Source organism: Canis aureus, chromosome 19 (genome assembly GCF_053574225.1).
Source record: "Canis aureus isolate CA01 chromosome 19, VMU_Caureus_v.1.0, whole genome shotgun sequence".
Classification (NCBI taxonomy): domain Eukaryota; kingdom Metazoa; phylum Chordata; class Mammalia; order Carnivora; family Canidae; genus Canis; species Canis aureus.
In genome coordinates this window covers 55,770,389-55,796,460 of record NC_135629.1, presented here as the reverse complement: position 1 = coordinate 55,796,460, position 26,072 = coordinate 55,770,389, and the positions used below count along the sequence as shown (strand labels likewise).

At 58.9% G+C, this 26,072-nt stretch overlaps 1 protein-coding gene across 1 annotated transcript in view; it reads right to left on the bottom strand.

Annotated features, from left to right (window-relative positions):
• Nucleotides 1–20,162, bottom strand: part of PTPRS (protein tyrosine phosphatase receptor type S) — a 95,851-nt gene extending 75,689 nt beyond the window's left edge. The window contains exon 1 of the mRNA XM_077860371.1: nt 20,006–20,162. The gene's annotated coding sequence lies outside the window, so the exon portion shown is untranslated. The remainder of the gene's footprint in view (nt 1–20,005) is intronic.
• Nucleotides 20,163–26,072: the final 5,910 nt, after the last annotated feature.

Sequence of the window (26,072 nt, the reverse complement as noted above, 5' to 3'; positions counted from 1 at the left end):
TCTGCGCATTCTTCTCTAGGTCCTCGATTATGTCCCACATGTATGCGTTATCTGGCCAGAAAAATAAATTAAAAAGAAAAGATGTTTCCCTTTTTTTTTTTTTTTTTTTTTTTTTTTTAGAAAAGATGTTTCAAAGAGGGGACGCTTATTTGGTCTCCCATCGGTGGCGCCCGGAGGGCATGAGCCTGCTGCCCGGACCTCCCTGGATATTACAAAAGCTTCAGACGTGACTTCGCCGGGTGATTGGATAAGACATGGGATCTTATTATTTTAATTTGCATCTCCTGGGCAAGAGATGGGGAACCTTTAAAATGCGGATAAAGGGCAGCCTGGGCGGCTCAGTGGTTTAGCACTGCCTTCAGCCCAGGGCCTGATCCTGGAGACCTGGGATCAAGTCCCACATCGGGGTCCCCCCAGGGTGTCTGCTTCTCCCTCTGCCTGTGTCTCTGCCTCTCTCTCTGTGTCTCTCATGAATAAATAAAATCTTTAAATAAAATAAAAGATGGATAAGTGCGTGTCTTACTTAGTCATCAGCCATGAGCCCCCAGACTCTGAAAGGGTAGCATCCACCTCAGCATCCCCAGCACCCAGAGCACCCACATGGGGCCATGCAAACAGTCAGAGCCCAATAAATGTATGCTGAGTGGAGGAAGGGCTGCGGACCCAAGCCTTGGGGCACGAGGCACCACAGGGCCTGGGGTCACCAAGGATGGCAATGGGCACTGAATGCCAAGCCAAGCTTCCCGGAGGCGGTGACCCCCATGGATCCAAGCCTTTCGGGGGGGCCCTGCACTCAGCCATGGGGGAGGGGGGCACGGCCAAGGGGGGTGGGGGCGACCGCAGGCTCCAGGCTGGGAGCAGGATTATATATTCATCAGAATCTTAAACAAAAGCCCCGCAGCCGCCTGTCAGCCAGGCTCTGGCTTTTATGGTAATCGGCGATGAATTACCCACAATGCCCGGCCAAGCGCAAGTGGTTCTTGGCCCAGATCCTAAACTAATTTTTATATGTTCGTGTGTATATAATTTTGCTTGCTCCCTCCCATTCCTCGTCCATCATTAGCGGGAGTGTGGGGGGAGGGGCAGGGGCAGAGGAAACCCTGGGTTTAAGGGGGAGGGGGGGCTCCCCGAGACCCCGGTCCCCCGAGCCCGCCTGGCACCAGGCCCCGAGCGCGCAGAGGCGGGAGGTGAGTGCCAAGCTGGAGCCTGGGGGGCCTAGAAACCACCAAGAGCCCAAGCTGGCAGCCCTGGGGGTGGGACAGAGAGGGAGGGAGCGGGGGGAGCCTCATGTCCCTGGGGCGCAGGGGAGCTGGGGTTGGCGCTCTGAGCACTGAGCCTGTGCCTTGCCACGGCCCTGAGCCACCACCTCCAGGAGGCTCACCCCAGCGCCTCCAGGAAGAGCCTGCCCCTTTGCCTTCTGGGAACTCTACGGGGGGTCAGTAACAGGGGTGCCCAGGCCCGCCCCTCCCATCCTTGTGGATGCTGGGGCCATCACCTTGGATCCCACTCAACCCCACCCTGGGTCCACTGCTTGGCCAGATCCACTAGTTCTTCTAAAAAAACTTTTCCAGATCCACCCTCTTCCCCTGTCCTCTCCATCTGGGCCCCTGCCCGTCACCCCTCACCTGGACAAATTCGGCACCCTGCCCTTCCTGTCTCTGACACCTCTCCCCGCCCCCCCCAGCAACCCCCAGAGGGCACCATGAGCCCCTGAGCCAGGTCCACCCTCTGCCCACAGCCCTCCAGGGCTCCCACCTCCCTCGGGGTAAAAGCCCCGTCCCTCCAGTGATCCCCATGGCCCTGCAGGACCTGCCCCGTCCCCTCCACCCCCCTCCACCCCGAGCTCACTCTGCTCCGGCCACAGGGCCCCCTTGTGCTCCTCCAATGAACCAGGCCTGCTGCTGTCACAGGGCCTTTGCAAAGGCTGTTCCCTCTCCCAGGAACACTTTTCCCCCAGAACTCCACACAGTTCACTCCCTTACTTCCTGCCAGTTTTACTGAATTGTCACCACTCTGGAAAGGCAGTTAAAATAACCCCCCCTTTTTCTTTTAAATATTTTATTTATTTATTCATGAGACACAGAGAGAGAGAGGCAGAGACACAGGCAGAGGGAGAAGCAGGCTCCCTGCGGGGAGCCCGATGCAGGACTCGATCCCGGGACTCCGGGTCACGCCTTGAGCCGAAGGCAGAGGCTCAACTGCTGAGCCACCCAGGTGCCCCTAAAATAACCCCTCCTATCACCTCTGCCCTTCCCCGGCTTCATTTTCTTAAACTTTTCATCAGTTTGTTAAAAGCATCGCATCCAGGCTAAGGCCCTAGTTAAACAGTTAATCATCTCTTTATTTGTTTCCTGTCCTCCCCCCGCTATGCCCCACGCTATGCTCCACAAGGGCAGGGCTTTGGGCTCTGTCTTCTTCACCACGCTGGTCCCGGCACGTGGCTCAGGGCCCGGAATACAGAAGGTGCTCAATAAATACCCACTGGTGAACGTCCCAGAAAGACACGGCGATGGTTCTCAACGCCTGAAAGCTCCTGTCAGGGCCTGGGGGAAAGTCTGGGATCCGAAGCCATGCGGTCCCCTGAGCAAGACGGGCTCCGCAGAACAGCCACATGGCGCGGTCTGCCTTCCCCGTCCCCTCGAGGAGAAGCTGGTGGCTCTCTGGAGGGTGACCAGGCGACGAGCCCAAGCCAAGGCTATGGGGTGCCCTCCGTGGGGAGCCTCACTCACACTCGTGCTCCAAGCCCATGTGGGAGCAGGTGCGTCTCGTGGGAATGGAGGGGAGGGAGAGACAGTGAAGACCAGGTCCAGCTGCCAGGCAAGAAGGATCTATCTCCCCAACCCTGGTTCCGACCCTGCACGCAGGGTCTGTGGGTGACAGAGCACGACCCGGGACCACAGGTGTGGGATGGGTGGAAAGGGGGATGGGGGACTGCGGACCTGCACTCACTAACCCGAGAACGGGAGAGCGGTAACACTCGCTGGGGTTCAAGGCCGCGGACTGTGTCGGGCACTGTTCAAAGCGCTGCACCCCTAAGACCTCACCTCGTGCTCTCGACTTAACAGACAAGGAAACAGCGTCAAGAGAGGTCGGGCCACTCGCTCAAGGTCACGGGCTGGAGGTGGCAGAGGGAGGTACGGGCTGGCCGCGTCGGCTGGCGGCCAAGCCCAACACTTGGCACACAGTAGGTGCCCATTAAATGCCACGGAGCCGCCCAAGGACACAAAGCCGGCAGGGGCAGGGCTGCGCCCAGGTGGAGACGGCAGGAGGCAGGCAGGCAGCCGTCAGTCGGGCGACCGTGGGGGCGAAGGGGCGCGGGCTGGAGCACAGCGCGCCAACGCGCGGGGACGGGGGCATCGGGGAGCGAGGCGGCTGGCCTGGCCGAGAACAATTGGCCGCCACTCCCGTTTCCTCCTGTGACAGGTGGGCGCCGAGCCAGGGGCGGCAGGGACCGCCCCACCTGTCACCTGTCACCCACGATGTGTTCATCAAGTGCGGGGAGCGAATGTCACAACCATCCGGGGTAGCTGGCAGGAGGGATGCAGGCGGGCGCCGCCTGGGTCAGGCGGAGAGAGCTGGCACAAGGTCAGTGTGGCCTCTGGCACAAGTGTTCTCCTCCTCTGCCTCAGTTGGACCAACTCATCAGTCCACCTGCATCTGTGCAGTCCAAGGCCACGGGGTTCTGACGTGAATTCGGTCCATGCTCTGCTCCCTGCTCACCGTGTAAACTTCAGCAAGTCACTGCCCTTCTGTGGACTTCAGTCTTCCGGTCTGTGAAGTGGGAGTTGTCGCCCCCTCACCCGGGACCACCTTCCTTCCCAAGCCACAGACTTTAGATTCAGAGCAACGTGAGCCTGAACCGTGGCTTAACCTCCTCAGAGCTGTGTGGTCGCAGGCATGTGGTTGGAGCAACCTGGGTCTGCTTTTGTCATCTGGTTTGTTTCATTTTTAAGATTTTATTTATTTATTCATGAGAGACACACAGAGAGAAGCAGAGACACAGGCAGAGGGAGACACAGGGGAGCTCGATGCAGGACTCGATCCCAGGACCCCGGGGTCACGCCCTGAGCCCAAGGGAGAGGCTCAACCACTGAGCCACCAGGCGGCCCTGCTTTTGTCATCTGTGAAAAATGCCTGTGTGACTCCCTGGATCAAGCCATGCCTGAAGCTATTCTAATATCAGTCTTCTCAGACATATAAGCCAATTGCTTCATCCACTTTTTTAATAAAATGCACTTGATGATGGGGCCTCATCAGGAGCGAGACAGAGAGCTGAGGATAAGAAAGAAATCTCAGGGAGCCTGCTTCTCCCTCTGCCTGTGTCTCTGCCTCTTTCTCTGTGTCTCTCATGAATAGATAAGTAAAATCTTTTTTTTCTTTTTTTTTAAGATTTTATTTATCTATTCATGAGAGACACAGAGAGAGAGAGAGAAGCAGAGACACAGGCAGAGGGAGAAGCAGGCTCCACACAGGGAGCCTGATGTGGGACTCGATCCCGGGACTCCCAGATCATGCCCTGGGCCGAAGGCAGGTGCTAAAATGCTGAGCCACAGGGGGGGATCCTAAATCTTAAAAAAAAAAAAAAAAAAAAAGACACATAGGTTCTGACCATTTTTTCCTCCCAAACTAGGTACATAAATGGAAAGTGTCCCTAAAGCAGGTTCAACTTGAAACCCCTCTGCGTCCCCAAGCCTGGCTCTTTTGAGTTCCTGTGTGGCCCAGACTGGGCTGGTCGGGGTTCTGCACGCAGCACGAGCCCCCGTCTCCGTGCTTCCAAGCCCCAGAGCCCAGCATCGTTCTGTGGACGACCCCCTGAGCTCTCCCACCCACCCTCGCTGCTGTTGGCACACACTTTGGGGGTGGCGGGGGTCAGGGCGGCACTGACCACTGTGCCTACAACAGCCCAGTACTCAGCAGGCGTGCAACATACGTTACGGGTCTGAACCAGCCAGCAGCTGAGCCCGATTTCATAGGGAGATGAGAGTTGGGGGACATTGGGCAACAGCCAGAGAACACAAACTCACACAAGCCTTTCAACGCACGTGGTCAAATCTGTAAGTGAGGGAAGAGCGACAGCTGCTAAGTGCCTGGGAAGGAACCTTGCTGCTCCTCCCATGAACAAGGCTCGGTTCCGCCCCAGGGCCTTTGCATGGACAGTGTCATCTTCCCAGACCATTTGTCCCCCACATATCTGCTTGGTTCCCTCCCATGCCTCCATCAGGGCTTTCTGTCAAACTGTCACGTCCTCGGCGAAGCTGTCCCTACAACCCCGCTTAAAATGACAACCCTCTCCCCTTCACTCCCAAACCCCCATTTCTTCTGGTCTTCTTGGATCACCACCTGACACGACAAGGATTTTATGTTGCTCATTGTGTCTCCCTGACCGGACCTGGGGTCCCACAGAGGCACGTGCTTTGTCCCCTGCCAGGTCCCGGGGAGAGCCCGGCCCCCAGGAGGTAGGCGTCCGAGCAACCTGCCCAGACAACCAAGGGCACTGATATGAGGGAGGCAGCGGCCACAGCTGAAACCGGCCGCTGGGCCTCCAGGGCTGGCAGCGGAAGCTTCCACGCCTCCTCCCGGGGGGCCCTTCCTGTCCCCAGTTCTGAACCCTCCCTGGACGCTGCCCCCCTGCCCTTTCCTGAGCCACCAGCCCTGGTCTGTGCCAGCCGGCAGCCCAACACCTGCTGAGCAAACGCAGGAAGCAGAGGCGGCCGGCTGGGCACGTCCCTCCGGCTGGTGTAATCCCAGCCCCGGTGGGCGGGAGGCCCCAGAGCTGGAGCCAGGACCCTGAGGCCAAGCCTGCAGACAGGCTAGAGAAGGGTCCGGCTCCCTGACCCCGCCCCCCACAGAGCCAGAGTGCACGGGGCCTGAAGTCCATACAAGTTGCCTGAGGTCTGTGCAAGGAGCCTGAGGTTCATGCAAGGAGCCCGCTGCCTGTGCAAAGGGCGTGAAGTCCATGCAAGGGGCCTGAGGTCCGTGCAGGGAGCCTGATGTCCATGCAAGGGGCCTGAGGACCATACAAGGGACCTGAAGTCTGTGCAAGGAGCCTAATGTCCATGCAAGGGGCCTGAGATCCATACAAGAGGCCTGAGATCTGTACAAGGGGCCTGCTGCCTGTGCAAAGGGCCTGATTCCGTGAAGGGAACTGCTGCCTGTGCAAGGGGCCTGAAGTCCGTGCAAGGGGCTTGATGCCCGTGGACGGGGCCTGCTGCCTGTGCGAGGGGACTGAAGTCCGTGCAAGGGGCCTGATGCACATGCAAGGGGCCTGATGCCCGTGGATGGGGCCTGAAGTCCATACAAGGGGCCTGCTGCCCGTGCAAGGTGGATGAGGTTCGGTGGATGCACGCACTACTCAAGTGCCACATGCCCCCCACTCAGGCCCCAGTGCCACCCTAGGGCTGCACCCTCAGGGACACCTCGGGTGCTCCTAAGGACCCCGGGAGGACAGGGTCACCAGTTTCTCCTACTCTACAGAGGAGGACCCTGAGCCAGAAGAGGCGAAGTCACAGCAAGTGGGAGGCAGCTGGGCCCCAAGCCCAGGCTACTTGGTCTCAGAGTCCGGTTTTCAGCTATGGTCCCCGAGGTCCGGGTCAGCAACAAGAGTAAACGTGGCAGGAAAGTGTCTGTGGCGTCCCGGAGCACCTGCTGCATGCTCAGCCCGGAGGCGAGGGGAGCAGCGGAGGAGGCTCCTCTCCCGCTGCCTCCTGACACACAAACTGGTGCCTTCGGGCCCATTTTAAGGATGAGGAAAACCGAGTCCCTGCGGGAGGAAACGGTTTCCTGAAGGTTCCCGGGAAGTGGCAGGCCCAGAGGTGCTGCTCCATCCGCTCCATCCTTCCCTCAGAGGGGTGGCGGCGCTCACTCCATGGGGATCGAGTGTCGTAAGGAGCTTGGCTCACGTCTCGAGGAAACCCAGTGGGCCAGGCCCCAGAGGGCAATCTTCATGCGTCTCATTTGCAGAAAGATAAACTGAGGCTCGGAGAGATTCGGCCATCTGCCTAAGCCCCGAGATGTCCCCATTTCGCAGGCAGGTAAACCAAGGCTCAGGCAAGTCCCACCCTTTGACCGAACCCTGACTGGTCCCATTTCCAAACAAGTAAACCGAGGCTCAGAGAAGTCCGACCACTTGCCCAAGGTCACACAGCCAGCCAGCAAGAGGGAAGGCACTGGGACTCCAACGTGGGGCTTCCCAGCCAGATTTGGAACTGCAGGCCCCACAAACCAGATGCCACCCCCCCAACCCCCCCACCCCTGCGGGGGAGCCGTGGCTCAAGGGAGCATCCCCAGCAACACGAAAACCTCGCAGGGAAGAGTCGGAGACAGGGAAGCAGTCCTGTCGATGGCTGGGCATCTCTGGGCATAAAAGGGGGGAAAAAACACCACCTAACACCAATTATATTTTTAAAAATCCCCCAGCAATAAGGAGGCCGGCCCGTCAGCACGCGTCACGACCGTAGGCAGGCAGAGGCCCGGGAACGTGGGGACGCGGCTATTTTAAAGGGGCTATTTCTGGAGGCGAGGTGAGAACACGGGGGCGAGAGGAAGGATCAGGAGCTGCCGCCGGGGACTGACCGACTCTGGGGGGGGGACCGGGGAGAGCTGGGGAGCCACCAGCCAGCTGGAAAACCTCGGGCACCCCATCCCAGGGCCTCCGTCTCCCCACCCCCCCGCCAGCAGAGGCCCGTTTAATGCAAAACACATCTACGGAGCCCTACTGTGTGCAAGGTGCTGCTGCTGTGGCCACAGCGGCGGAGGGGACACCGGAGGGGACACGGCGGGGGGAAGGGGGGGAATGCCTCCCCGGGAAGTCCCAGCCCACACGGGAGGCAGATGATGAGTAAGATGCCTACAACACTGAAGCCCGTGGCAGGTGCTTCGCGGAAAATCAGGGCAGGTAAGGGGCCGGACGAGAGTGGGGCAGAGGCGGGTTTTGCAAGCGATTACTTCACCCACCCGTCACTCTGCAAATGATGATTCTGCGGACCTTACGAGGGAGATCCAGGAGGCCTCGCTCCCCAGCAAGCAGAGACCCTGAAGGATAGAAGAAGAGCACTGTGTCTGGAAGCTCATGTACTACCACTCATTGGACCAAGTTGGGGTTCGGGTGCCAAAAAACTCACAGGGGAGGCGTCATTCCTGTCTTCCCGTAAAGAAAGCTCCTAGGTTGACCTTTCAGGGCTATTTGGCTCACCTCACAGTCTCCAGAACTCAGGATCCTTCATCTTTTTGTTCCCCGTCTTACCCGAGATACCTGCCTCCTGGTCCAAAATAGCTGCCCCAATGCCTGCCATCACCTCCATGTTCCAGCTGGGGAAGGAGGGGGGGTAGAAGGGAGCACATGCTGCTCCCTTCAAAGGCATTTCCGGGAATTTCTGTTGGCCTATCCTACTGGACGGCACCGAACCACGTAGCGCAGACAGTGATGACGTGTATTTGGAAAAAAATTTATTTTCTCCCAGACCAGGTGGCCGTGTGTCCAGATTAGTTGTAGAAATTCAACCACCAAGGAGGGGAGGTGAAGGGATATGGGGAGACCCCACCACAAACATGAGGCCCAACGGGGTGAGGCTTTAGGTGTCAAACCAGTGCACCCCCGGCCCGAGGATGGGGTGCGGGGTGGGCGGGGGGCAGAAGATGAGGTCATTGGAGCCAGCCCCCTGCCTCCACGACCTGTGTGGTTTTCACTCGTTCCCGGCTCTGCCTCCCCAAAGACCCCGAGGTGGGAAACAGCGGCCGGAGCCCAAGTTCGGAGCCCGTGTTTCCCGGCTCCCCAGGAGCAGGACCCCCACCTACAGTCCGCGCCTCCCAAAAGTGCCAGGGCCCAGGGCACCCGGCATCCTCCCACCCCGTCCTGCCTTGTGCCTTGCCTGGCGAGGCCGCCCGGCCAATCCATCTCCTTCTCCTCAGTAAACAACTGTCAGGGAAAATAAATAGTTTTTAATAGGCTCATTAATTGAATTCAGGGAGAAATAACCTTCTCCCCAGACCGTCGGGAAAGAAAACTCAGATGCCAGGGAGAAGGCCAGGCACCTCTGCCGGGGAGGCGGGAGGGCACCCAGCCGCCCGGCGCGGCCACGAGACCCCACGCACCTGCACCGCCTTGGGTGGCACAGACGTGGCCAGCGAGGGGGCCGCCCCCATGCCCGGCTCCCTCCGGCCTCCGGACGTGTGCGGCGGGTGCTGACGAGGCCTCGCGCCTCAGTCGCCCCTGGCCTGTGCGCTAAGCCTGCGGCGGCAGCAACGTGATCTAACGTCAGGGGTTTATTTTATTTTATTTTACTTTATTTTATTTTACCTTATTTTATTTTATTTTACTTTATTTTTTACTCTCATCACGTTTATTTTTAAGGTTCCACCTGCTTGTGTCAAGGACGGACCAGGTCCCCCATTCATGAGAGCGACACCAAAGTTTTCTCTTTTAAGTTGTTTTTAAAAGAGATGGCTTCAAAGACGGTGATCGTTGGGGACGGGCGGGGGGGACGGACCATTAGGGTGCAAAAGGCACACACATCACAGGGGATGGCTGAAATGTGGCTGGTGCCCAGCGGAGCACTGGCCGGGGAGTCCAGAGGCCTCGATGCCGCCCTCAGGGTGACCAAAGCACAGGTCTACGAGGTCACCCCCCCGCCACGCACCCCGGCCACGCTGGTGTGATGGGCTGCCCCGCGGCGGCTCAGGCGGTCCTGGGGCAGCCTCCTGTCCCCGTAATCACAGCGTTGGCGTGGCCTGCGGTTCTGTGTGCCCGGGGCTGCCACCAGCCCCCTGCCAGCCTGCTCTCGGCTCTACCGCGGGGAGGCTTCCGGGCCTCACTTGACGCCCTTGGGAGGAGCCCGATGGGGGCCCAACCACCGCTGCCCAGCGGCCCCAAACCCATTGTCCACTGAAGTCCTGTATGCGGGTGTCCCCCACCCCCAGCCGCTCCCGGAAGGTATTAACCACCATAGTGTGGGATGATGTTTAGCCAGCTATCGGGGGGCTTTGGACGGACCAGCACTTTCCAAACAGGCCCACCCCCGTTTTACAGACAAGGAGACAGAGGTCCCAGGGGATGAATCTGCTGACCCGGGGATATGACGCTCATGAGGCCAAGCTGACACCTGAACGTGGGTCCTCGGATGCTCAAGATGATCCTCTACAGAAATCCTGGCCTGTTTCTGGGGGCTCCTTGGCAACTTCTCTACCCATCTGGACAGACCCACAGGGTATCAAACAAACACTGGGGCTGACTGAGTCTCAAAATCACCAGGCCTGGCGACTATGCATTGGGGGGGGGGGTGTCTCTGGCCTTTGGGCTTCTTACCTTCTCCCCGGAAGACAGGAAACCTCATGGACTGTTCCAGGGCCCCCTGAGTTCCATCCTCAGGACCCCTGGCTCTCAGCAGCCACTCCCCACCGCTCCTGTGTCAGACGCCAGAGACATGCAGAGACTCAGAGAAGGCAAGCAAGTGGCCGAAGTCACACAGCACCTCCACTGGGGACCTGCTCTCCTGGCCTCCCTGCCCAGCGAGCTTTCCCCACCACGACCTGAAATCCGGATGGACCACGAGACACACCGATGCCAGCGTGGGGTGGGGTGGGGGGTGGCGGAGGCTCTCAGAAGCCAGGCAGGCTGGTCCGGGGAGGGCCTGGGAGGACTCCCCTTCTGGAAAGGACAGGCAGACTGAGTATAAAACAGCAACCGAGAAAGTAAAAATAAGAGCGCTGGGGACGTTGGCGGAGTAGCCGGCCTGGCCGGAAACGGAGCTCCTGTCGGAGGGAACGGCAAGGACCCGGGGATGGAGGTGGCAGTGAGGAAGGTCCACGCGGCTGGTGCGGAAGGAGTGGGGGGGGAGAGGGCGGCGGGAGGGGGTGCGGAAGCCTGCAGGGGCTTGGCTGGCAACAGGGGAGGTGGGGTGCGGCTTTGCTCAATTCACACCGCTCGTGAGAGGCTCTGGACCAGATCTGGAACCCAGGCCGGCCAACAGCGCCGTGCACCCTCCCCCCCCGCCCCGACCCTGGGCTCTGATCGCCGTGAGCAGCAGCCTCCGGCCACACATTTGCCACCTAACCGTGCGGCCCGTGCAGAACCCCGCAGAGCCCAGCAGAGCCCCGGGCACAAACATGCACAGCTCCACAGACCATTCCCCAGTGCAGGCCTCGCTGGCCTCCCCCTCGCCCCCCTGTGGGAGGACAGGCGGCCCCAAGAAAAGACCAGTCATTCCAGCTTCTCGTCCCCACCCAGGCCTCCGTTTCTCCACCAGCGACGTGGTGGCAACGGCTGCCACTTTGGGGGCCGTTCTCAGGGTGAAAGGAGAAAACAGGAGCGAAGCCGGAGGCCCAGGCATGTAGCTGGGGGATCCCACACCTGTCTGGGCAGTGTCTCCCTGTTGCGGTCGTCTGGGAAATTGAAGGTTTGGGGGGATCCTCACCTCCCTCCAACTTCTCCTCATGGAGATGACGGGTAGGAGGGCACAGGCGCCGAGCCCCTGTTCGTGCAACCGGCCGTCGAGGGCTTATCCACGTGACACCGTTTAATCCCCGTGCCGCAGCAAGACGTGTCCCCATTCTACGGATGAGAAAACCGAGGCTCGAGGTGGGCTGGGGAGAGGGGAATCACGGGTCTCCTCACACAACTGGGATGGCCGGTGTCAGGAGTCCAACTTCAAGTGCTCAGGCCGCCCTAAGCCCTTCCCTGTGGGGACAGAGGCCAGGTCCCCAGGGCCAGGTGGACGGAGGGAGAAAGGCCAGGCCGTGGCCACCAATCCGTGCCCCAGTCCAGCACAGCTGCCCGAAAGCCTGGCCAGCCACGCTTTCCAGAATCCATACGTCAGGGGCAATTACCCGCTTCTGCAAATCAACCGGGCAGCGGGGCCGGGACAGGTGTGCGGCGGGATCCCATCGGTAATCCCGGCGTTCCGGTCCAGCAGGCAGCGCAGTGTGGGAGGCACACGGTCACGGCCGAGCGGGCAGCTGCCCGCGGCCTTTCCCCGCCGCCGCAGGTCTCCAGGACCAACTAGGGTGGCCAAACCTCGGCCTTATCGACATTTAGGACCAGATCATTTTCAGGGGACATCCCAGGTGCTGTGGGGGGCTGAGCAGCATCCCCAGGCCCACCCACGTGATGCCAGGAGTATGCTCCCCCCCATCCGTCCTGACGACCACAGATGTCCCCAAACCCGGCCCAGTGTCCCCTGTGGGGAGCAAAACCGCCTCGGGTTACAAACCACTACGACACACTCGACGGCTAATGCCGGTGACCAGCGGCCCGGCCCAAGACCAAACGGCTACGTTCCAGAAAAGGGCAAGCGTGTGAGGAACAGGTCCTGCAGCCAGGAGATAATTCACAGCCCTGCCCCTCGGGACCAGCAAGCTCCCTTCTGTGAGGCATTTCATCTAAGTCAAGTTTATCGTGACGACCAATATTAATATAATCAGAGCCAACAGCTATCGAGCGTGGACGCTGGCCCCGGCCGTCCTCAGCCCTCCCCCTGAGTTATCTCGCCAGGGCCTCCGAACCACCCATCCAGGTGGCAGTGGCTCCTACACCTGTAGTACGGCCCAGGAGGGCACCTGAGGCCCAGTGATGGGCAAAGGAGGGGCTGAGGTCACGATCAGCAAGAGCAGGCGTCTGCAGGAAAAGAAACGATCCAAGGATGTAAAATGGGGCGATTTCATGTAAAATCGGGATTTCTGGTTTCTCTCAGATCTGGCTGGGGAGCCATTTGGGGGCCTGGCCAGGAGGTTGGGGGGGGAGGGCCGCCCACTCACCTCCCGCCTCTCCCACCAGAGACCCCTCCCAGCTTCACACCTGCCGTTCCGGACACCTGTGCATCCGCCTGAGGTCAGCCCCTGATAAAGGCCCTCCGTGTCCCCCTGGGTGTCGCCTGGATTTCCGGTCTCAGCAGAACCGGACTGTTGTGAACCCCACCTTGCCTATGTAAATACTCACTGTCCCTCCCACCCCCCCAGTAAACTGCAGGGTCTGAGGAACACAGGACCAAGACTGCCTGGTTTATCGCTGCATCCCCAGAATTTAATTTCAATTTGCTTTTATTTAAAAAAAAAAAAAAAGGAAAAAGGAAAAAGAATGGACACAGAGCTCTCCGTCTGCCAGGCACAGTTTAGCTCCTATATCCCTCACCGTACCCCTAGCGTGAGTGAGGCCGCGCCAAAGCACCCATTTTACAGATGAGGACGCTGAGGCACAAGTCGGCTACAGAACTAGCCAGGGACTTCGCAGCTGGTGCGTAGCAGAGCCGGATGGAATTCGAACCCGGGTCTGGCTCCAGAGTGCTCTAGCGGCCGGTATGCAACAGATGCTAACTGACCGAACGAACGAACTGGCGAATGAATGAATGGCCCTGCGCCGAGCTCACACACTGACCCCTCTCCAGGGTGCCCCTCCATAGGGCGGCCATCAAAGCGGAGACCTCACCCCGGGGTGCTCGCTCAGACCCACCCTGGGCCTCGGGAAGCCAGGGGGTGGGGGGCCACCCGGGGTCTCCGCCGTACCCTCCCCGCCTGTGGCCACCGCCTACCCTCCCCACCGGCCTCGCCGGGCCTCCTGTGGCTCGGATCCTGCCGCAGAAGTGGGGCGGCTTTGATTAGGCAGCCAGTGACGGGGAACGCCCCAGTTTGCAGTGGCTGAGTCATCCTGACAGCTCTCCCAGGCTGGACCCCATGAGGGGCCGCCCGGGAGCCCCTGCCAGGTGGGTCGAGCCGCAGGTCAGCGCAGCGCATTCCACATATCCACTTAGGCCCCCCAACGAGGCTGCGCGAGCGGTACATTATCCTCCGTTCTGCAGACGAGAAAACAGGAGGACAGAAGTTGAGCAACTCGCCCCGTGGCCCAGCTGGAGCGGGGATGCGGGGATGTGAGCCCCAGGCAGCCCCAGCCTGGCATGCATGCTCTGACCCTCCGAGGGAGGCACCTGGGGGGGCCCCCGCGTCTCCACAGCGACCCCCAGATGCCCCAGCAGGTGAACCATCATCCAAACGAGAGCCAGGCCCCTGTTCCCAGGCCCAGGCGTGAAGACCTCAGGTTCTAGCATTGGTGGCCCTGGGTGAAGACTTTCTGTCACTCATCTATGTGACCTCCTGGGCCTCAGTTTCCCCCTCTGCAAAATGGGGCTCTGGAGCTCAACAACTGTACTGCTGGGTGGGGGGCGGCGGGGGGGAGTGAAGGTTAAAGGCGACGAGAACGCTCCTCTCGTGCTTGCTCAGCACAGGGCCCGGCATCGGCGCCAAGTCCAAATAAGGCGGAGTGGCTATTATCATCCCCCCGACATCCCCTCATTTGCTGATCACGGGGTTAATTATAAGCGGCATTAAATTATACACACAGGCGCGTCGACCTCGCTTCCCCAGAACCCCTGAATTTCTACCCACGCAACAGCATGACAATAGAGCATCCTCCCAGCCGCTCTGCACCCAGCCTGCCTCCATCCCAGGGTCCTAGGCCCCCCAGGCCTCTGGGGCTGTCGCTGCTGCACCACACAGGGTCCGGGTGTCGTCACAGGGCCTGCAGGCCTGCAGGGCCTGCATGGCCAGCAGCGGTCGCATCGGAGAGAACAGAGGGAGGGGCTTTGCCAGAAGCATCTGTCTCCTGTCCTGGCTCGGGCCAGGAAGGGGGCTGGGCTTGTCCTGATCTCAGAGATGAAAAAACAGAGAGGTCAACCGACCTGCCAGTTTGCGCAGCTCCAGGAGAGCAGGGCCGCGGAAGTCAGGACCCCAAGCCAGAGGCATAACCCCATTCTGCAAGCCAGGAGGCTCCCATACAGAGAGGTCAAGGGGCAGAGCTGTGAGGCCACCGGAGAGGGAGATGGGGGGTGGGGGGGAACGACAGGACAATCCAGCAGGAGGAGAAAAAGTCGGGATGTTCACTTCTCCCAGCAGGACAGGAGACTCCTGGCCTTCCTAAAAGGGGCTAGCAGGAAATATTTAAAAAACAAACAAACCAACAAATCTACAACTCAAAAAAAGCCACAGACACCACCTAGGGAGTTCCACAGAGTTCGAGACAAATTCTTAACCCTTCAAAAAAAAAAAAGGAAAAAAAATGTGATTGAGCCCCAGTTAAGTCGTTTTTGGAGGAGGGGTCACTGGAATCCAGAAACCCAAGCTCCGAGCCTCCCCCCCACCTCGCCCCCCCAACAGCAGGGTGAAGTCCGCAGGCACGCAAATGCCAGACAAAACCCTGGGTGTATTTTCTGGTGCGGAGTCACTTTGGCCTCCACAGGACTGAGGAGGCCTGGATCCCAGGGAGCAGAGGAGGGGATTCCTGGGAGCTCGAATACCATCCCCTCAACGCCCCCCTGCTGCCCACCACCCCCTCCAACGTCCAGTCTGGCCAGGCCCCCGGGGACGGGCGGGGGACCAGCGTCTCGGGGGGACCAGCGTCTCCTCGGAGGAGGGCATCGAGAGGAAAGACAAAAATGAGGCAGTGCGAAAGTCGAGGCCCTGTCCATGAGTCACTCCCGCCCGCTCGTTAATTTTCGCCTTTGCAGAAGTGTAAGCCAATTGATTTTTCATATTCCCCACGCACAACCCCCCCACGCTTCTGAAATATCAGCCAGAGACAAGACAGAAATGGTACGTCGGGGCTTTTTTTTTTTTTTTCCTTCTTCCCTGAGTGTCTTTTCTTTCCTTAAAGGAAAAAAAAAAAAACCCACATACTACACTTGATACCTAGAGCTTCTAGAAGGCTGGGGAGGGGGTGACAACCTGGACCGGGGGGCGGGTACGGGGATGGTGGTGGTGAGAGACCCCAGTGTCAGCGCCACCTGTGCATCTCAGAGCTAGCAGGTGCCTGTCTCTGGGCTGTCCCTCCTCCCTGTGACAGGGTGACATGAACTTGAACATCCAGCCCCTTCTTCCCCGCCCCGCGAGCCACGCAATCCAAGCCGGCAGCTTTCTGGTTCCAGACCAAAGCCAGGTGAGGCTAAGACAAAATTTTAAAAACATCTGAAAAGCCCTTGACCCCTTCCTGCGCCCCCACCCCCCCACACCCCCATACAGGCGGATGGTGCGACTTTGTCCAGGGACCCACGGCAGGTCTTCCATCGGATTGGCACGTGGATCCGACACAGGCACGGCGGTTATGCTTTCACCCTCGTCTCCACCGGAGGCTGAGGCACCCTGCCCGGCAGGCAGGCAGCTGGGGTCTCTCCAAACACCCCACCCAGGCACCCTCTGCTGCGGGGAAGGACAGAGCAAGGGCAGCCTGCGCCAGCTTCACAGGAGAGGGGCGGCCTCCTTCTTGCAAATTCTGGGAAACGGGATGCCCACCGGCGGGAGGGGAAGCCAGGAGGCTGCGCTGGATGCGCTAGGGAGCTGGGGACTCCGGCGTCTCAGCATCCCTGCCTGGGCCCCCTGCCTCCCCTCCAGAAGCACAAGACCCCTGGAAAGGGACCACAACCCGCAACTCGCACGCTTCAAGAACCTTCCGCTGGTTCGCAATGACTTTACAAATGGAACTAATGCAGTCGGGGGGGGGGGGGGGGGGGGGGGCGGGGTGGATCGCTCTCGGTTGAAAACATTAAGCTTTGTCAATTATCCCCAAACCCACTGGGTTTATAAATATCCACCTTTATTTTTAGGGTTTTCCTCCCAATCCCGAACTCTCTACACACACACCTCCACCCCACACCCGGCGGCTGTACGAGTCACGGGAAGCAGGTGAATGCGGGGCTGCAGGGCAATCGGGGGGAAATGCCACACTGCACCTTGGAGCCTCGTCATCCCCGCGCATCCCCCGTCCCTCCCGGGCCACCTCGCTGACCGTCGTCCGGGCCACTCGGAGGCTGGAGCAATCAGCGGAGCCACAGGTCTCCTGGCGCCCGGCCCCAGGCAGCGGCAGTCGGAGGTGAGCACTGCACTCTGACGCCTGTGACACGCGCCTCACTGCCAACCCAGTAAGCAGGAAGGGAAACTGAGTCACCACCACCACCACCCCCCCGGAAAGTTGGCCAGTGGAGGTAGATCCATCTCCGGCCCCGGGTCCAAAGAAGCCCAGGCTGAGCTCCAAGCTCCGTGTGACCCAAAGAGGCAGCAAATGGGCGGATGGTGATGGTTCCAGAACTACCCACCCAGATGCCACCACTAAATCCCTGACGTCCAGGGAGCTCCTCCCCTCGCACCCACTCCTCACACCCTCGCATCCAGAGCTACAGTCCCAGGGTTGGGAGAAAAATGCCTCAGGTCTCCCAAGTGTGGCCCAGGGACAGGCGAAGACACCCGGAATCCCCTGGGAAACAGGGAAGCAAGAAGGGCGCTGGGAATCTCTGCCGGAGGGGACAGAAGCAGAGGCACGGGCCATGGGTGATGTCCTGGGAGGGCAGCAGGCAGGTGCCTGGCTCTCGGGACCCCTCTCCCCGCACCCCCCACACGGCCAGCTCAGGGCCCTGCAAGGGACCCGGGGGAAGGGCGGATCCCCGGGGAAGCCCAGCGACCACCTGGGCAGCGTCCTCCAAGGCCATACCCAGCCACAGCAGGATGCCCCATCCCGTCTCCTGCAGGCGGTGGGGAGTGGGTCAGGCCACTGCCTCTGCCCTAGGACAGCCACTGGCATGACAGCACCAGCCCCCGCCACCCCCCTGGGGGGCCGATGTCATCGGGGCCAGGATGGCAGGAATAGAAAAGCACATGAGCTCACCAGGCAGGCCGGGTCTCCCGCGACGTTTTGTTTGCCTGAGCCCAATTATACCAAGTCTCAGGGCGATAGAGTATGGCGCGTGGCATCCCCCTGGGGCCGTGGGGGGCCGGGCCCCCAAGAACTGCACCGTCATGGCGAGGTGCCCCTGGGCCCAGGGGATGGGGCAGGACGGAGCTTTCTGGAGAAGAATGATGGAGATGCACGCCGGCGGCAGCCAGCCCGGAGGCTGGGCGGAGGGCATCGTAGGGGGCAGGGGGCTGCGGCCCAGACCCAAGTCCAAGTTGGTGGGCTCCGGGCGGTGGGGGCGGGAAGCAGCCGCCCCCAGCCCCAGCTGCCCGCCTTCCGCAGCCAAAGTATCAGCTGGCAGAGGAAGAAGAGAGCGGAGGGACAGAAGGCGGGCGAGATTGGCAGGAGGAGGGGGGCACAAAGGAAGGGACCCTGGGAGGGGGAGGGGAGTTATGCAAATAGCACAATCGACCGAATCCCTCGGCCATTAATAAAAGCTCCAGCAGCAGCAGCAGCTGGTAGCGCAGGAGTAGAGGCGCGGACTGGCTCTCCTCGCAGGCGGGAGGCAGCGATGAGGGGGAAGCAGGGTGCCCCAAACAAAAGGAGACCTTGCCCTCTGCACCCCAGGAACAGTAGTGATGGGGGCCACGCCGGGAAAGCTAGAACCCCAGCAGCCAAACTCTGGGCGGAGGCCGCTGGGGGCCCACAGCAGGTGGGTCCCCGTGCTTGGGACTCTCGGGGACCCTCCAGCTTCGTCCGGGCTTCTTGGAGTGAGAACGGACGCACAACCTGGACACCTCAGACACCCCCCTCCACTAGCTGTGCTGGCCAGGCCGGTCTTTGTTTTTTTCCAGGGGTTCTGCCGGTGATAGAAGGGCCCTGGGCTCCAGAATGGGGACTCCCCCAGAGTGAGATGGGGGATACAGGGGGAATCCCAGTTGAGCCTAGCAAGGGGAGGGGAGGTGTCCCCCAGTTGGGAGGCGCTGGGGAGGTTTCTTAATGTGGGAGACGAGGTCCCTAGGGGGTGACTACATTTGAGAAAGGGGTATTCTCAAAAGCTGCCCATTTACAGGGCGACCAGAGGAGAATCTGAAATTGGGGGAAGGGTCGCTAAGCTGGAGGTTCCAGACGCAGGAGGGGGGGGGGGAAACGACACAGGCTGTGTCTGGGAAAAAAAAAAAAAATCCCAGTTTGCGCAAGGGTTCCCTGATTTGAGAATTCTGGAGAAAAGAGGCTGCAGGGGAGTTCTCCGATTTAGGGTGGAGGGAAGTGACCAGAACTTGGGGGGTGGTAAGTGAGATCGTAAATCTGGGAGAGATTTCCATAAGGAGCAGTGAACTTGGCCGAAAGCCTTGCGCCCCGACTCCGGGGGCTGTCCTCAGGGCACACCCCCCCCAGCGCCCCCTTCACCGGGTTCCGGCGACTCCGCCCCCCGGATGACGTCACCTCCCCTCCCCCCGCCCCTAAGGGGGCTCCCGGGGCGCGCAAAACCCCCCGGGCTGCCGGCTCCAGGGGCGGCTTCCCCTCTCCCGGGATCCCCAGGGGAGGTCGGTGCCGGGTGCGCGCACCCGTCCGTCAGTCGGTCCGTCCGCGTCCCTGGGGCTGGGGGCTGAGCCTCGCCCCGCCTGGGGGACGGGGAGGGGGCGCCGGGGCCGCAGAAGGGTGGGGCAAGGCCGGGGCTCCGGGGGGCGGCCTCCCCCGGGGACCTACGCGGCCAGGAGGGCGCTAAGGTGAGGCGGCGTTGAGTCCGAGGTCTCCAGGGGCGGGGGCCTGCGGAGCCGGGCGCGGGCAGAGCAGCCCCCCGGGCGCCCCGGCCGCTCCGCCCTCGCGCCCACCTGGAGCACCGGTCCCGGGCCGGCCTCCGCTCCGGGGCGCCCGCGAGCCCCCTCCCCCGGCACAGCGCCCCCTGCCTCCCGGACCCGCCCGGGAAGCCGGGGCCGGAGCCGCCGGGGCCAGCAGCCCCTCCGCACACACGCGCGTGCCCCTCCGCGCCTCCGCCCCGCCCGCGGCCCGGGTGGTGCAGCCGGCGGCGCTGGGCAGCTTCCAGCCGCGCTCCGGGCCATTCCAGCCCAGCCCCCTCCCCGCCGCGGCGAAGCCCCCCGCCCCGCCCGCCGAGCCTCCCCGCGGCCCCCGCCCGCCCGGCCCGGCCCCTCCGGGGCATTGTTCGCACGCCGCTAGCCAGGCGCAGGGCTGGGCGTGCAGCCGGCTGCAGCGGAGCATCCTCCGAGCACAATGGCCGTGCAGGCTCTCCCGGCACAAAGCCGGCGCGCTGCCCACTCCGCTGCCTCCGAGACCCCCACCGGAGCGCCTGCAGGTTTTTTTGTTTTTCAATCCAATTCGCGTTTTATTCCCCCCCCGCCCGTTTACCTGGAGGCTGGCTGGGCTGGGCTCCCCCGGCTCTGCCCCGCTTCACATCCTGGCTGTTGCATGGGATTCGAGCGGAGCCCGGGCGCCAGCGGCTCGCGGCGTGCGCGCGCCGGCCGGGCTGCCGGGCGGGCGGCGCGAGGACACTCACTGCGGCTCGCGCTCCCCTCGCGCCGGTTCGCGCGCCCCCCCAGCCGGTGACGTCATCCCTTCCGCCAGCGCCGCCGCCGCCGCCGCCGGCCGGGGGCGGGGTCGGGGCGGGGCCGGGCCGCGCGCGTCACTGCGCAGCCGCGCGGCGGCCACGCCCCCCGGCCAATGAGAGGGCGCGGGTGGGTCACGTGGCCCCGGGGCGTTTAAAGGGCCGCGAGAGCACGTGGGGCGCGGGGCGCCGGGGAGCGCGGGGCGCGTGGGCGGCGGCGGCGCGAGGACTCGTCCGGCAGCTGCTCGGCGTCCGACCCCCGCGACGCTCGGCCCCCGGGGCGTGGTGCTTGCGGGGCGCGCGCTGTGGCCCCCCGAGCCCCCCTCGAGTACGCCCACGTGTGCCCGTGCTGCAGCCCCGCCGGCTCCCTCCCGGCTCGGCCCCCTCGCCCGGAATAGCGCTCCCCCGAGGGCCTCCCCTTCTTGCGGCTGCTGCTCCGATGGCAGCTCCCGGGAAAAGCCCTCCTGGGTCGCCGCCACCAGCCTCCCGGCGCCCCATTCTCTGATCCATCAGGGCTGCTTTCATTCTGGTCACACGAAGGTGTGACTCCAAAGGGCCTGGGGATCCCTTTTATGGGTCGAATGGACGAGGGAGCATTTATTTCCTCCCCCCTCATTACCGTTCCCTGCTTCCCTGGCTGGAGTCGGCATGAATCGTCACAGGAACCCCAGCTCGGGCACTGAGTCGCTGTGTGGGTCCGTGAGCCTCAGTTTTCCCACCTGCAAAACGGGCTTGTCCCTTTGCGGGTCGGTGTCCTGTCTGTGAAGTGGGGCAAGGTAGAGAGTGGGAGGGTGGACTGGTGATGGTGTGCTGCCCTGCCTGTCTTCTTAGCGGCTTGAAAATGGAATGAGGAAAAAAAAGAAAGAAACAAAGGGGAAGGATTGCCATGGGAGGTTGGAGGGCCCAAAGACACCAAACAAGATTGCACGCTTCTGGGTGAGTTCTGCACACGCTGAAAGCGGTTTATTTCTCCAAGGGATGTATCTGGACAGGGCCTTGTGCCTACAAAAGGACACAAGTTTAGAGTTTGGGTTTTTCCTCCAAAATCGTTGATTCATTCATTCCAGGCCAAAGATGCAGATATAAACAAAAGGCATTAACCCCGAGAACAAAATGAGAAGGCGGAAGTCATAAATAGGAGAAGAGAGAGGAGAGAATGAATAATTAAACAAGGAACCTAAATTAAGCTCGGAGTTTCCCGGCGGCCAGTGCAGCGGCCAGGTTTGCAGAGCCTATTTGGTTCTCCTTCCTAGCTGCGTGACCCTGACCTAAGCGGCGGCAGCCTGGCCTTGGCCTTCTCATCCAGGCAAGGGAGACCCAGCCCCTTCTTGATGATGGTTTCTCGTACACAGTAGGTTCTCTGGCAGCCCGGTGAGGGCAGTGTGAAGGGAGACTGCCGGCTCTGGAAGGCTGCATGTGGCAGGAGCCCCAGCCTCGCCACCTATTAGGGGAGGGACCTGGAACAAGCCACGCAGACTCGCGGTTCCCATCTGCTAAAGGGGCAACCACATCTGAGAGTTCTCCCGAGCAGCAGAGGAAAGGGCATAAGATCCAGTACAGCATATGCCCAGGAAACGGGTCCGCCCAGGCCGTCATTCTGTGTGCGGTGCTGTTTTAAAGGTTGAAGACACAGAGGTAAACAAAACAGGCTAAAAAAAAAAAAAAAAAAAGAAAATTCCTGCCTTCCAGGAGTTAACGATCCAGGGAAGGAGATAGATGGTATCTGAGGGTGAAAACCCACATCCTCCCTGTGGTCTACAAGGTCCTGAACAACCTGCCCCTGTCACCTGGCTGCCCTCACTTCCAGCTGTACCCCTCGCTCACCCCACTCCACCCCTACCCCCTCTTCACTGTTCCTTGCAAACGGCACAGTCCATCCTCGAGGCCTTAGCATTGGCTGTTCCCTCTGCCTAGGATACTGTTCCTCCTTCTCTTCCCAAGGTCAGATACCCCTCTTCCTTTGGTTGTCTGAGAGACCCTCCCTGACCATCCCGCTAATATTCATTTTGTGTCAATATGAATGTATTTATTACAATTTGGACTGATTTTATATTTTGGTCAGTTTGCTTTTTTTCTTTTCTTTTCTTTTTTTTTTTGTCTGTCTCCCCATGGGAGCTTTGACCCCATTTGCCCATCTATAAATGGGGGACAGTAACTGTATCTCCTAGGGTCTTTGGGAGGGTAAAATGGGTTACATCGTGTCAAACACCTGGCACCGAACCTAGAAGAGGTTTCTTGATAAATGAGGCCATTGTAAGTGGGAAAACCAGGGTACCTAGCTAGGTGACCATAAAAATCAATACAAGGAGAACAGAACACTCTAGTCTGATACTGTCACAGCTTTCTGGCAGCCACAGGAGTTTGCCAAGTGTCAGAAAGGTGTTAAGGATTCGGTAACACCAAACCAAGACTTCCTGTAAGCCAAAGCTCAAAGAGAACCGGGAGGGAATGTTCTCCCCAGGGCATGGCTTAAGCCTCAAAGTTCTACACTGTGGGAATGAGTCAGATCGGGAGGTGGGGCCTGGTGGGCTCTGGGTCTCTTCTGTGTCTGCAGACCACAGCACCTGGCAAGCTGTGGGTGTGACTCATCATCTGTTGGATGAAAAGTTCAGTCAATGAACACTTCCATCTTCTGCAGGAGGGTGGGGAAGGACTCCTCCTTCCCTGCCAGCCCAACCTCTGCCCCAGCATCTTCCAGAACCTGGTAATTAGCTCCGACGTGTTTTTGTCGAGGCAACTGCAAGGGAACCATCAGCTGTCCATTACCACATATAAACAGGACTCTTCATGCCAAGTTCAGGATTGTCTGCACAGAACCCAGCCTTAAAGCCCTACAAGACTCGTCCAAAATGTCTCCCCAGCAAGTTTGCCCCTATGCCAGCAATTTCACGAACATCATTACACATTCCCTCCAATTAAACATGATGCGCACGTGCACTCTTGCTCACTCTTTGTCTCTATCTTTGCAGGTTTGCCTCACATGCCAAAGAGAAAAGGGGCAGATGGGAACACTCCATTTGCTGACCACCTGCTCTTTAGTGGATTCCATGTGGGGCTCCTCCAGGGGGTCCACTAATTTAGTGTATCGGATAAACACCAGGGCTCTGGAGTCAGAGAAACATAAATTCGAATCCTGGCTGCAGCATTTGACAAAATTCAACATCACTGTGTGATAAAAACACTCAAGGCGTAGAAAGGCACTTCTTCAACCTGACATCTATCGCTAACATCATACTTAAGGGTGAAAGACTGTATCTCTTCTCTCCCCCCCACCCCCCATCGAGGACAAGACAGGGATGTCTGCTGTCACCATTCCTAATGAACCCTGTCCTGGAGGTTATAACCCGCAATTAGGCAAGAGAGTGAAATCGGACACACCCAGATCGGAAGGGAAGAAGTAAAGCTAGCTCTATATGTGCGTGACATCATTTTGTATTTAGAAAATCTTAAGGAATCCACTAAGAAAGTATTAAAAGTAGTAAACCCATTCCTCAGGGCTGCAGGATATAGGATCGATACACAAAAATCCACTGTACTTCGGATGCAATAGCAATGAACAAACAAAATGAGGTTGAGAAACCAATTCCATTCACAACTGATCAAAAAGAATAAGATACGCATTTACCCAAAGAGATGCAAAACCTATACTATAAAAACAACAAAGTGTTGCTGAAAGAAATTAAAGGAGGCCTAAATAGATGAAAGATAGCGCATTTGTGGATAGGGTTGGAAGGCTTAATAGTGTTAAAATGGCAGTATTCCCCACATTGGACTACAGACTCGATCTTGTCCCTATCAAAATCCCAACTGGCCTCACTGCGGAAACCGATAAGCTAATCCTGAAATTCATATGAGAATTTGAGGGACCCAGAATAATCAAAACACTCTTGAAAAAGGACAAAGGAAAGGTGTGTGGGAGGGTCACACGTCCCAATTTCCCAATGGTATTACAAAGCTACAGTCACTGGGGGCTCCTGGGTGGCTCAATCAGTTAGGCACCGGACTCGATCTTGGCTTGGGTCTTAATCTCAAAGTCATGAGTCCAAGTTCTGTGTTGGGCTCCACACTGGGTGGGGAGCCTACTTAAAAAACAAAAAACAGGGGTGCCTGAGTAGCTCAGTGGTTGAGGGCTACTTTGCCTTTGGCTCAGGGCATGATCCTGGAGTCCTGGGATCGAGTCCCACATCGGGCTCCCCGCGGGAACCTGCTTCTCCCTCTGCCTGTGTCTCTGCCTCTCTCTATGTGTCTCTCATGAATAAATAAAAAATCTTTAAACAAAACAAAAAAAAACAGCTACAGTCACTAAGGCACCGTGGTCCTGGCATAGGAATAGATATGTAGATCAATGGAATAGAAATGAGGGCTCAAAATAAACATGTAGGGTCAATTGGTTTTCTTTTCTTTTTAAGATTTATTTATTGGAGGGGGAGAGGGGTGGGGAAGGGCAGAGGAAGAGGGAGAAAGAATCCCAACAGAGTCCCCGCTGAGCTCAGAGCCTGACCCTGAGATCATGACCTGAGCCGAAATCAAGAATCAGTCATTTAACCCTGAGTCACCCAAGCACCCCAGGGTCGATTGATTTTCAACAAGGTCATCAATTCAGTGAGGGAAAGAATGGTCTTTTTCAGCAAGTAGTCCCGGGAAAGCTGCATATCCACATGCAGAAGAATGAATTGGGACCCCTACCTCACACCATAGATAAAAATTCACTCAGAGGGGATCACAGACCTGAACAGAAGGGCTAAAACTCTTGGGTGGAAACATAGGTGTAGATCTTGATGATCTTGGATCAAACAATGAGTTCTGTTGGGGTTTCTTTCAGGCTGATGAAAATATTCTGGGAAGTCCCGGTGGCCCAGCACTTTAGAGCCGCCTTCAGCCCAGGGCATGATCCTGGAGTCCTGGGATTGGGTCCCACGTAGGCTCCCAGCATGGAGCCTGCTTCCTCCTCTGCCTGCGTCTCTCCCTCTCTCTCTCTCTCTCTGTCTCTCATGAATAAATAAACAAAATGTTTTTTAAAAAGAAAAGAAAGAAAATATTCTAAAATTAGATTGTGGGTGGTCGGTGATGATGATGGTTTTTGCAAGGGTCACCAGAGCCATGACGCAGGGGAAAGTGTAAAGAAATAATTGAATCTGAATATCCCAGAGGAGGGAACGAGGTTGAATTACCCATTCAACAAGGCGGAAGTCAGCACGGTTGAATGTAGCCTACAGCTATGAAAAAGGATCAGGAGCATGGACACCCCAGGGGAAGGATCTCCAGGATAATTTGTTAGTGACGAATGCAAGTGGAGAGCTTTGATGATCGTGTTCTGCCTTCCATCGAAGTTTTCGGCTTACCTTTCCATTATTGCAACACGAGCAAATGCATGTATCTGCATGTCAGGTCAGACCCAGGTCAGCACCACCATCCACATAAAATGAGGAGTGGAATTGACGGGTCGTTCAAACAATTCTTTCTTAAAATGGAACCTTTCTGTCTTTGTGGTGATGGAATACTTGTGCATCTCCGTTGAGGTAATGGTCCTGGAAAGCTGACTGTGTGAAAACCGGTGAAGACGACACACACGCACGCACGCACATGTGTAAACCTCTAAAGTCCCAAAGACATGGGTAGGTTGTAGCACGCCAATTTCCGGATGTTGACAGTGTTCTCCGATTTTGGAACATGTGACCGTTGCGGGAAGCTGGGATGGGGCTCCGTGGGCTCCTGTACTAGTTTTGCAACTCTTCCTGAACCTATAATTATTTTAAAATAAAGTGTTTTTAAAGGAGCATGTCGACAGGCTAAGACGCATGCCCCCGGTGTGCATGTCCAGGGTGTACCCCATGGCTGGGCATGAGTGTTGCTTCTGATTTTCGGTGCCTG